The sequence below is a fragment of the Tachyglossus aculeatus genome, unplaced genomic scaffold (assembly GCF_015852505.1).
Source record: "Tachyglossus aculeatus isolate mTacAcu1 unplaced genomic scaffold, mTacAcu1.pri SUPER_32, whole genome shotgun sequence".
NCBI lineage: Eukaryota > Metazoa > Chordata > Mammalia > Monotremata > Tachyglossidae > Tachyglossus > Tachyglossus aculeatus.
In genome coordinates, this window is record NW_024044838.1 from 4314495 (window position 1) to 4327792 (window position 13298).

The 13298-nt window shown below is 46.3% G+C and overlaps 1 pseudogene; it reads left to right on the top strand.

Moving 5' to 3' along the window:
• The first annotated feature begins 760 nt into the window (after positions 1-760).
• LOC119921917 lies at positions 761-12461 on the top strand (annotated as a pseudogene).
• Positions 12462-13298: the final 837 nt, after the last annotated feature.

Here is a 13298-nt window from a genome sequence, read left to right on the forward strand (position 1 = left end):
GCTTTTCACATAGTAAGCGCTTAATAAATGCCATCATCATTATTATTATTATTATCACTTATTTTTCTATGTGAGATATTACCTTGGGCAGTATCTCAAATCTTATATACTCTATTACTTGGTCTCATCTGTAATTTAAATTGTAAACTCCTTGAGGACAGGGATCAGGTATTTTCATTTTATATGAGAAGCAGAACGCACGACCTAGTGGAAAGTGTATTGGTCTTGGAGTCAAGGGACAAGAGGTTTAAACCCCTCTTCCACTTACTGTGTTACCTTGGGCAAGTCACTATTTTTGTGGTACTTATTAAGCACTTACTCTGTGCCAAGCACTGTACTAAGCCCTGGGTGGATACAAGATTACAATAATTATTCTATTTGTTAAGTACTTACTATGTGCCAGGTACTGTACTAAGTGCTGGACACTGTACCAAGCTCTGGGCACCATATTGAGCACTGGACTCTGTCCATATCCCACAAAGGGCTCGTAGTTTAAGTGGGAGAGGGTAGGATTTGATCCCATTTTACAGATGGGGTAACTGAGATGCAGAGAAGTTCAATGACCTATCCAAGGTTACACAACACACAAGCGACAGTGCCAGGATTAGAACCCAGTTCATCTTACTCCCAGGCCCGTGCTCTTTCCTCTAGGCTATGTTGCTTCCCACTTAACATCTCTGTGCTTCAGTTTCCTCATCTGTAAAACTGAGAATAAGATCCCTGTCCTCCTCCTCTCTTAGACTGGGAGCCCCATATGGGAATGCAACTGTATCAGATCTGCTTACATTGGGGTAATGTAAAGCAGAAGCTCCTTACCATTGGCTTTAGAGTACACGATCACCTTGCCCCTTCCTACCTCACCTTGCTACTCTCCTACTACAACCCAGCCCACACTTGAGAAGCAACGTGGCTCAGTTGAAAGAGCCCGGCCTTTGGAGTCAGAGGTCATGGGTTCGAATCCCAGCTCCGCCACATGTCTGCTGTGTGACCTTGGGCAAGTCACTTAACTTCTCTGAGCCTCAGTTCCCTCATCTGTAAAATGGGGATTAAGCCTGTGAGCCTCACGTGGGACAGCCCGATCACCTTGTATCCCCCCCCCCAGCGCTTAGGACAGTGCTTTGCACATAGTAAGCGCTTAACAAATGCCATCATTACTATTACTATTGCTTCGTTCCTCTTACATCACCCTTCTCTTTCTACCTCGATCTCATCTATCTCACTGCCAACTCTTCACCCATGTCCTCGCCATGGTAAGCCACTTAACTTCTCTGTGCCTCAGTTACCTCATCTGTAAAATGGGAATTAAGTCTGTGAGCCCCACGTGGGACAATCTGATTACCTTGTATCTACCCCAGCACATAGAACACTGTTTGGCACATAGTAAGTGCTTAACAAATGCCATCATCATCATCATCATGTCTTACGTCTGGCCTGGAATGCCTTCCCTCTTCCTATCCAACAGACATTTACTCTCCCCACTTGCAAAGCCTTACTGAAGGCACATCTCCTCCAAGAGGACTTCCCTAACTAAACTCTCATTTCCCTCTTGACTTAGTCCCCTCATTCATCCCCCAGCCCAGCCCCACAGAACTTTTGTACATATCTGTAATTTATTTATTCATATTAATTTCTGTCTCCCCCCTAGACTGTAAGCTCTTTGTTCGCAGGAAATGTGTCTGTTATATTGGTGCGTTGTACTCTCCCAGTCACTTAGTAAAGTGCCCTGAACACAGTTAGCATTCCATAAATACTATTGATTGGTTGATTTATTGATTGCATCTACTCCAGTTTTTTGTACGGTGCTTGGCACCCTAGTAAGTATCATTCTTATAATTATTTTACTATTTCAAATGCTTAGTACAGTGCTTTGTACTCACACATCCATGACACTTATGTATATATATCCTTATACTCAGTTGCTTCCCTTACCTGTAATTTCTTTTAATGTTTATCTCCCCCACTCTATTGCAAGCTCCTTTAGGTCAGGGACCATGTCAACCAACTGTATTGTACTCTCCTACGTGCTTAGCACAATGTGCTGTCCAAAATAAATTCTCAATAAATATGATTTATTGATTGCTCTGTATACAGCAGACACTCAATAAATGCTATTAATGAATTGATTGAAGAAATACTGGACTTCACTGCTATGGAGATATCAGAGTTATCCCTTCGGTTCCCTCTAGACTGTGAATTTGTTATGGTTAGGGAATCTGTCAGTTCTTGTATGGTACTCTCCTCTGTGCTTAGTAGAGTGCTTTGCACACAGTACATGCTCCTTAAATACCTTCGAATGAAGTAGTGAAAGTTCAGCTGCTGTTGCTTTATCGGGGCCAGTTTAGTGAACTTTCAAATGCCTAGTTAGGAAATATGAAATAGTTTGTCCAATCAGAACTCCTGTAAGGAGGTAACAGGCCGAAATCGGGCACATATACCTAGCCAAATAACTTGTTGCTTATTTCACATCTGCCTGGCCTATGAATGCATTCATCCTTGAAGAATCTCTGCAGATGTTACACACCATAACAGGATCGTATAGAAGGTAGCAAATTTCCTGGACACTGAGAAACTCCTCAGTGAATTCAGCAAGTGGAGAAATAGCACTGCGAGAATGATGAAACTCTGTTGTTGTTATTGTTCATAACGGATTAAGGTAATTCATATCATGGCGTTCACCTCCTAGTGAACATTTTCTATATAAAGTGCTCTTCAAGGAAACTGAAGTGAGATCTCCCAAGATCAGTTCAAATCCTCCAAAGGGGGACATGCAGGTTTGTTCCAAGTAAAATCCACTTTAGTCATTTTTTTTTGCAAACCTTCCTCAGAAAGAAGATTTGGTGCCTTTAGAGATATGGTCTTCATCAGACTCTTGGATGTTAATGGAGTTCTCCCTAGAAGTGAAAATAATTTTCTGAAAACTTCTCAGGTTGAAAGAAAGGATTTCTAACACTAGAGATTCTGATCCTGTTGTTGGGTAGGAACCGTCTCTATATGTTGCCGACTTGTTACCGTAAAGCCACATCTGTTTCCTTGAGCTCTTCCATCAGCATTCCTTCTTGAGCAAAATGGATAACAACAAAGTTATCCTGATTAACTTTTATATACCTCAGCCCTTAGAACAGTGCTTGGCATATATTAAGTCAGTGACTTCCTAGCTATACTTGCTAGTAAGCTAAGTAACTTAAGCTCTAGCTAGCAAGTGATTGACAAAAACACAATTAATGAATTATATCCGAGTCACTGGTGTTTGGTACATTCCATGAAGGAGCAATGCCCCTGCTATTTGGCTAAATCCTCCAAGGAAGCTTGTGGATCAATTATTTGTAGTTTAGCTCCTTTTTTGTGCAAACCGTGTAAGTGCATATGGGAGACATTGTTACACTGTGTTTCTCCCATGTACGTAGTACGGTGCTGTGCACACAGTAAGTGCTCAATAAGTACAAATGAATGAATGAGTGACTTTCTCCTCCACTCTATGCATAGACACGAGAAAATTCTTGGCCATTTCTGTCCTTTGTGTTTACTTGGCTATCACTGTCACTTGAATACTCCGTTCCCGAGAGGCCAGCCCGCCATCACAGCACCCCCACAGACGCCCCCTGCTTCCACCCCCCCCCCCCCCAACTTAGGCGACCTTCCTTAAAGTGCCTCTCATCCCTCCCTTCCCGGTCCGGTCCTGACTGACTCTCCCCCCGCCCCCAGGTAAAAAGCCCTTGTTAGCACCATGTTACATTAACGACAACCTCATTCGCACCTACTCAGCCATCCCATTATAGTTGACTGTTCGCTCCTCTCCCCAGGTATCTCTGCTCCCTGACCCCCCTTAACCGGCCCACCCTACTCGAGCACTTAATATTTTGTATCTGCTCTCTGTGACACCATTATCTGCCAATTTTATTATTGCCATAGCATATTGATTGTTTAACGACACCCTGTGATGCCATCGCCTACTTATATCATTGCTACTGCTTTATTGCTTCTGCATCTCAATTGTTAACCTCCCGCTGTACTGTCACTCGCCCTGCTGACCTCACCATGAACTTCCAATTCCCTTGCTCCCAACTGCCATTCCCATTCCTCACCTTCCCCTTCCCCTCTCCCACCCAGCTTTTTCCCTCCCTCTCCCCCACTAAGACCACTCCCCCTCACCCCCTACCAAGGATCCCTCTGTACCAGCGCCAGTCCTCCATTCCTCCCTCCCGGCCCCCTCCCTCCCCTTCGCCCCGCCCCCACTCCATCCCAGTTCTCCTTTCCCATCGCCACCCCCCTTCCCACTCTCCCCGCCCAGGCCCCCGCCAACTCATCCCAATCCAAACCCTCCACACCCCTCGCACCCTTCCGCCTCCCTCCCCTCCCTCGACAGTTGCTGCCAAGTGTGGCCTCTGGAACCCCCGCTCCGTTTTAAGTAATATCCCTTTCATCCTGGACCTATTACTTACCAGCTCTCTACTTCTGCTCGCCCTAACTGAAACATGGCTGTCTCCAGACGACACGGTCTCTTCTGCAGCTCTCTCCAGTGCAGGCCTCTTCTTCTCCCACTCCCCCAGACTCACCGGAAAAGGAGGAGGTGTCGGTTTCCTTCTCGCCCCCCAATGTCGCTTTCGCACTATCCCTCCTCCCCCTTCCCTTTCCTTCCCTTCCTTTGAAGCCCACATTATTCGCCTCTACCACCCACTCCAGATTCTTGTAGCCGTCATCTACCGCCCTCCCGGCCCCACTTCCAACTTCTTGAACAATTTTGACCCCTTACTCACCTTCCTTCTCTCCTTCTCCATGCACACTCTGATCCTCGGAGACTTCAGTATACACATGGATATCCCTAACGACCCCTCCGCCGCCCGCCTTCTGTCTCTCCTTGACGCTGCCAACCTCTTCCTCCACCCCACCTCACCCACTCACCAACTTGGTCATACCCTCGATCTCATCATCTCCTATCGCTGCACTGTGTCCACCCTCACCAACTCTGAAATCCCTCTCTCTGATCATAATCTTCTCACCTGCCTCCTCACTCACACTCCTTTCCCCTGTAAATCCGTATTACTTCCTCACAGAGATCTACGCTCTCTGGACCCCACCCATCTTTCGGAGCGCCTCACACCCCACCTCGCCGCCCTCTCCTCTCTACCCAGTCTTGATGATCAGATTACTGCACTCAACTCTACCCTTTCTACTCAGCTAGGCTCACTCGCTCCACTTTCCCTTCGCCGCTCTCGTACCACTAACCCACAGCGCTGGATCACTGCCACTGTCCGCCTCCTTCGCTCTTATGCTCGAGCTGCCGAACGCTGCTGGCGAAAGTCTAAACACCATGCCAACCTCGTTCACTTCAAGTTTATCCTTTCCTGCCTTAACACAGCCCTCTGTTTTGCCAGACAAAACTATTTCTCCTCCCTTATTGACACGCATGCCCATCACCCCCGCCAGCTCTTCTGTACATTCAACTCCCTTCTCAGGCCCCCGGTTCCTCCCCCTCCTCCTTCCCTCACCCTCAACGATCTGGCCTCCTACTTCATTAACAAAATTAAATCCATCAGGTCCGATCTCCCCAAAGTCACTTCCCCCCCTTCTCCAACCCCCCGGCTCTCAACACTCTCTGCTACTCTCCCATCCTTCCCAGCAGTATCCTCAGAGGAGCTCTCTTCCCTCCTCTCAAGTGCTACTCTGGCCACCTGTGCTTCTGACCCCATTCCCTCTCATCTTATGAAATCTCTCGCTCCATCCCTTCTCCCCTCCTTAACTTCCATCTTCAACCGCTCACTCTCCACTGGTTCCTTCCCCTCTGCCTTCAAACATGCCCATGTCTCTCCCATCCTAAAAAAACCCTCTCTTGACCCCACCTCACCTTCTAGATATCGCCCCATATCCCTCCTACCATTCCTTTCCAAACTCCTTGAACGAGTTGTCTAAACGCGCTGCCTAGAATTCCTCAACAACAACTCTCTCCTCGACCCCCTCCAGTCTGGCTTCCGTCCCCTACATTCCACGGAAACTGCCCTCTCAAAGGTCACCAATGACCTCCTGCTTGCCAAATCCAACGGCTCATACTCTGTCCTAATCCTCCTCGACCTCTCAGCTGCTTCGACACTGTGGACCACCCTCTTCTCCTCAACACGCTATCTGACCTTGGCTTCACAGACTCCGTCCTCTCCTGGTTCTCCTCTTACCTCTCCGGTCGTTCATTCTCAGTCTCTTTTGCAGGCTCCTCCTCCCCCTCCCATCCTCTTACTGTGGGGGTTCCCCAAGGTCAGTGCTTGGTCCCCTTCTGGTCTCGATCTACACGCACTCCCTTGGTGACCTCATTCGCTCCCACGGCTTCAACTATCACCTCTACGCTGATGACACCCAGATCTACATCTCTGCCCCTGCTCTCTCCCCCTCTCTCCAGGCTCGCATCTCCTCCTGCCTTCAGGACATCTCCATCTGGATGTCTGCCCGCCACCTAAAGCTCAACATGTCGAAGACTGAACTCCTTGTCTTCCCTCCCAAACCTTGCCCTCTCCCTGACTTTCCCATCTCTGTTGACGGCACTACCATCCTACCCGTCTCACAAGCCCGCAACCTTGGTGTCATCCTCGACTCCGCTCTCTCATTCACCCCTCACATCCAAGCCGTCACCAAAACCTGCCGGTCTCAGCTCCGCAACATTGCCAAGATCCGCCCTTTCCTCTCCATCCATACCGCTACCCTGCTCATTCAAGCTCTCATCCTATCCCGTCTGGACTACTGCATCAGCCTTCTCTCTGATCTCCCATCCTCGTGTCTCTCTCCACTTCAATCCATACTTCATGCTGCTGCCCGGATTATCTTTGTCCAGAAACGCTCTGGGCATATTACTCCCCTCCTCAAAAATCTCCAGTGGCTACCAATCAATCTGCACATCAGGAAGAAACTCCTCACCCTGGGCTTCAAGGCTCTCCATCACCTCGCCCCCTCCTACCTCACCTCCCTTCTCTCCTTCTACAGCCCAGCCCGCACCCTCCGCTCCTCCACCGCTAATCTCCTCACCGTACCTCGTTCTCGCCTGTCCCGCCATCGACCCCCGACCCACGTCATCCCCCGGGCCTGGAATGCCCTCCCTCTGCCCATCCGCCAAGCTAGCTCTCTTCCTCCCTTCAAGGCCCTACTGAGAGCTCACCTCCTCCAGGAGGCCTTCCCAGACTAAGCCCCTTCCTTCCTCTCCCCCTCGTCCCCCTCTCCATCCCCCCATCTTACCTCCTTCCCTTCCCCACAGCACCTGTATATATATACATATATGTTTCTATATATTTATTACTCTATTTATTTATTTATTTATTTTACTTGTGCATATCTATTCTATTTATTTTATTTTGTTAGTATGTTTGGTTTTGTTCTCTGTCTCCCGCTTTTAGACTGTGAGCCCACTGTTGGGTAGGGACCGTCTCTATATGTTGCCAATTTGTACTTCCCAAGCGCTTAGTACAGTGCTCTGCACATAGTAAGCGCTCAATGAATACGATTGATGATGATGATGATGATGAATATTGACCCCAGCCGTATCCCATCAGAGGCTAAGTCATCGGCTGTAAAACTGTCAGGATTCTGCCATCCAAATTGTGATTCTGTTGTGTATTTCTGTGGACAGTGGCGTTACACACTGGAAAAATGGCTGGAGAAATTCCTCTCTTACTTCCAGCAGCTCGTAATCATAATGGCCTTTGAGTATGAAAGACATATATAAATATATAGTTAGATTTTCTTGAATGTGAAAGAGAACAGAAAGAAGTATCTTTTACCAGAAAGAGGAAACTTGAACATTTGTTTCATGGGACTAGTGTCAGAACCTGGCCAAGTTAGTTGTAAAATGGAGAGAGCGGTGACCCACCCCTGCTAAGACTGAACTCCTTACCTTTCCTCCCAAACCCTGTCCTCTCCCTGCCTTTCCCGTCACTGTGGATGCCACTACCCTCTTTCCCATCTCACAAGCCCGCAACCTTGGTGTCATCCTCGACTCCACGCTCTCATTCTCCCCACACATCCAATCCGTCCCCAAAACCTGCCGGTCTCACCTCCACAACATCGCCAAGATCCGCCCTTTCCTCTCCATCCAAACCGCTACCTTGTTGGTTCAATCTGTCATCCTATCCCGACTGGATTACTGCATCAGCCTCCTCTCTTACCTCCTATCTTCCTGTCTCTCCCCACTTCAGTCTATATTTCACTCTGCTGCCCGGATCATCTTTGTGTAGAAACGCTCTGGGCATGGTATTCCCCTCCGCAAAAATCTCCAGTGGCTGCCTGTCAACCTCCGAATCAAGCAAAAACCCCTCACTCTTGGCTTCAAGGCTCTCCATCACCTCCCCTTTTCTCTTTCTACAGCCCAGCCAACACCCTCCACTCTTCTGCTGCTAAGCTCCTCACTGTGCCTTGTTCTCACCTGTCCCGTCCGTCGACCATTGGCCCACGTCTTTCCCCTGGCCTGGAATGCCCTTCCTCCACATATCTGCCAAGCTAGCTCTCTTCGTCCCTTGAAAGCCCTACTGAGAGCTTACCTCCTCCAGGAGGCCTTCCCAGAATGATCCCCCTTTTTCCTCTCCTCCTCCTCCTCATCCCCCCGCCCTACCTCCCTCCCCTCCCCACAGCACTTGTATATATTTGTACAGATTTATTATTCTATGTATTTTACTTGTACATATTTACTATTCTATTTATTTTGTTAATGATGTGCATATAGCTTTAATTCTACTTGTTCTGATTATTTTGACATCTGTCTACATGTTTTATTTTGTTGTCTGTCTCCCCCTTCTAGGCTGTGAGCCCATTGTTGGGTAGGGCCCCTCTCTATATGATGCTGATGTACTTCCTAAGCGCTTAGTACAGTGCTCTGCACACAGTAAACTCTCAATAAATACGACTGAATGAATGAATGAACACAATCCCTCTTCCATATGGGGATCACAGTTTCAATCCCCACTTTACAAGTGAGGTAACTGAAGCCCAGAGAAGTGAAGCGACTTGTTCAAGGTCATACAGCAGACAAGTGGCACAACCAGGGTCAGAACCCATGACCTCTGACTCCCAGGCCTGTGCTGTATCCACTAAACCATGCTGCTCCTCATCCCACCTTTAGCCCCCTACACTTATGTACATACCCATAATTTATTTAGGTATTTTAATTTCTGTTTCCCCAAATACACTGTAAGATCCTTGTAGGCAGGGACCATGTTTACCAACTCGGTTGTATTATGCTCTCCCAAGCACTTAGTATAATGCTCTGCACATAGTGTAAGTGCTCAATTAATATTAGTGATTAATTATTACTTTCTTACATTCCTAATCTCCCCTTCAACATCCCTATGTCCCTCTAGTATACCATTCTGATCTGTTCATCCACACATTAATTCGAACCTCCTGAACCTACTAATATTTTCCACCAGCACTTCTTCCTGTTACAGTGAACAGTTACAGAGAAGTAGCTTGGCGTATGGACAGAGCACGGTCCTGGTATTCAGAGGAACTAGGTTTTAATCCTGCCTCTACCACATGTCTGCTGTGTGACCTTGGGCAAGTAGCTTCATTTCTTTTCTCTTCACTTCTCTTCTCTTCACTTCTCTTCTCTTCTCTTCTTTTCACTTCTCTGTGAGCTCTGATAAGACTGTGAGCCCCATGTGGGACATAGACTGTGTCCGATCTGAACAGACTGTACCTTCCCCAGTGCTCAGTATAGGGCCTGGAACATGGTAAGTGCTTAAAAAGTACTATTAAACAAAACAAAATACAGTGAAGGTGAAATGCTCATTACTGCAGGGTGAAGTGTTTTCTTTTGTTTGGTTTGAACCATCCTCCCAAATCTTTGGAGCTTGTCGCCTTCTCCACATGTGGTGTTATTCGCTCCCCTCTTCTAGACTGTAAACACGGTGTTGGCAGGGATTGCCTCTTTATTGCTGAAGTGTACTTTTCCAGCGCTTAGTACATTGCTCTGCACACAGTAAGCGCTCAATAAATATGATTGAATGAATGAATAAATGCCTACCAATTCCAGATTTGCTCTGTCTGCAGCCTTCATAAGTTTAATGACTTTAATCACACCACCTCTCAGATTTGAACCTTAATGCTTTAGTTCTCTTTTCACAAGGAAGCTTCGTCACCCCCCTGATCATCTCTGTTGTTCTTCTCTGGCTCTTCTCCAGTTCCACTTTATCTTTCTCAAGATGGAGCAACCGGATCACAAATCAAGTTACTTTGAGATCTCTTCCCTTGAGCCATGCTTGATAACTCTGAGTCCACTCTCATATAACTGTAATTTGGATTGTTTCTCCTTAGGTGGATCATCTTTTCCTTGCTCACCTGAAATTGCTCTCTCCCTTTTAAAATATATCAACCATCCTATAGACTAGTAAAATATCTACCATCATCTTCCTCTCCCCTGTTGCAGTACAAACGAGGCTAAGAATATTTCTGACAGAAATACTACTCTGTTACACCTTTATTTAAACAATCTAGTGTCATTGGACACCTAAAAATGGTTCCTTGACTTTTTGAATATGTGTATATCCTCTAGATTGTGAGCTCGTTGTGAGAAAGAACATGTCTACCAACCCTGTTGTGCGATAATCTCCCAAGTGCTTAGTATTGTGCTCTGCACACAATAAGCACTCAATAAATATGATCGGATTTATTGATGTCCATTTTTTCTTTCTCTTATTTTTCTGTAATGTTCTTTGGGTCTGACCCCCAACTAGGCTATGAGTTCCTTGAGAGTGAAGACTATGTTTTAGAAATCTGTTAAACTGTGCCAAGCATTTAGCAGAGTAATCTGCACAAAGAAGGTGCTCAACAAATACTTTTGATTGATTGATTGATTGCCTACTGTCAGATAGTGGTGAGAATGCTTTAAGGTCTAGCCCATTCACATTATTGATTTTCTGGATTTTTGACTATCTGGATTGTATTTAGTTCTGAATGATCAGAGACACAGCATGGCCTAGTAGATAGAGCACGAGTGTGGCAGTCAGAAAGACCTGGATTCTAATACTGGCTCCACCATTTGCCTGTTGTGTGACTTAGGGTAAGTCACTTCACTTCTCTGTATCTCCGGTACCCCATTTGTAAAATGAGGATTAAGACTGTGAGCCACTTTTGGGCCATGGACTGTGTTTAACCTGATCAGTTTGTATCTATCTCAAAACTTAGTACAGCGCTCAGGAACATAGTAAGTACTTAACTAGTTCCATAAAAAAGGATCCAGTTTATGTGAAGTGGTATTGTTATGCACATTTTTTATATTTGTGGTACTTCCTTGTTAGATGGAAAACTCTTCAAGGACAGGAAGTGAGTTTTCTCCTCCCTTGTCTTCTGAACAGAGCTGATGCTTAGATACTCAATCAGTGCAGCTATGTAACTGTGCAATTAGAAGAGTTGAAACCTGGAGGTCCCTTTTAGCCTAATTATTTTGGAAATATGTCAAGAACTCAACAATAGAGAACCCTCAAATGTCTTCATATTTGGTCATTATGACTCCAATATGGATTAGATTTTTATTCTCTTTCTAGATAAACCAACTCTTACCCATGTCCATCATGGAAAACCTGGAGAAAAAAATGTGACTGAATTTATCCTCCTGGGTTTTACCCAAAATTCGAACAGTCAGAGAACATTCTTTACCATTTTCTCTTATCCTATCTTGTCACCGTGATGGGGAATCTGCTCATCATCATAACCATAAAGGTCATTCAAACTCTGGGCACCCTCATTTTGTTTTTTTTCTGGCCTATTTGTTCTTCATAGATACCTGCTATACATCCTGTGTTGCTCCCAAGATGATTATAGATTTGCTGCAGGAGAGGAAAACGATCTCCTTCCGTGACTGCATGTCACAGCTCTTTGTAGGTCATTTGTACAGCAGTGCTGAGATCATCTTCCTCATGGAGAAGGCCTATGACTGCTACATGGCCATATGTAAGCCCCTGCACTACACAGCCATTATGAGTCAGCACGTGTGTGGCCTGCTGATGTGGGTGGTCTGGATAGGAGGCTTCCTTCAAGCAACCATCCAGATCCTCTTTATGGTCCAGTTGCCATTCTGTGGCCCTAACGTGATCGATCACTTCATCTGTGACTTGTTCCCTTATTTGAAGCTTCCTTGCACAAACACCCAGGTCCGCCGCCTGGTGGTCGTGGCCAACAGTGGGGTGATGTGTATGTTAAGTTTTCTCCTACTGGTCTTTTCTTACATCGTCATCTGGCACTTCCTGAGGACTCACATTTCTGCAGGGAGATGGAAATCCCTCTCTACCTGTGTCTCCCACATTGTCATAGTCGTTTAGTTCTTCTTTCCATGTATTTTCATGTACATAAGGCCCAAGTGCATTCTCCCTGTGGTCATATCGGCAGCCATATTTTACACTATCATCACCCTCATGTTGAACCCCGTCATCAACACCATGAGAAACGTGGAGGTGAAAAGTGTCGTGAAGAAGCTGTGGAGCAGGAAAGTGAAATGAATTCTTTCATTTATGCAAGTAGTTGGGTGAGGAGAGGGTTGACCTGAGAGACTGAGAAGGGACAGGAACTGTTCATTGATTCCAGATCATCTGGGGCATGAACATAAAGGTCTGGGCTCATTCTGGGCATAGATACAAGGGGAAGAATAAATAAACCCAAATCTCTGGATGAAGGCTGGGTTGTCTTGCCACAGGCCACATATCTCTTCTCCTTTTGGTGTAGTTAAGAACAGTACCATGACAGCGGTCACTTCTTGGGGACCAGTTCCTGTCTTCCCCCAGGCATCTAGCTAGGGCCAGCAGATTTGAAGCTGGAACAGTAATGTTCTTAGTCTTTATAAAGAGGGTTGGCCATGCACTCGCTTTCATAATGGGACCGCACTGAAGGCTCCTTTAACACTATCAAAGTGTTACTGGCGGGACATGTAGCTCAAACCTCTGTAAGATCGAACCAGAACATCCTGTGCCCTATAGCCTGAGGATCTCAGTAACAATGATATTGGTATTTTGTTGAGCACTTAATATATGCCAAGCCCTACACAAAACACTGGAGTTGATACAAGATCATCAGAGTGGATACAGTAATGTGCCAGTTTACTCGCTGTGTCCTGATCTTGCCTATCGCACTTCCATCACCTTTCCCATGTCCCCCAGCCTCCCCCCCCCGCCCCAGTTTGGAACTCCCTCCCCCTTCCAAATTTGCCAGACCATCACTCTCTTCACCTTGTTCGCCTCTACCACCCCTCCAGATTCTTATAGCCGTCATCTACCGCCCCTCCGGCCCCACCTCTAACTTCTTTAACAATTTTGACCCCTTCCTCACGTTCCTTCTTTTCT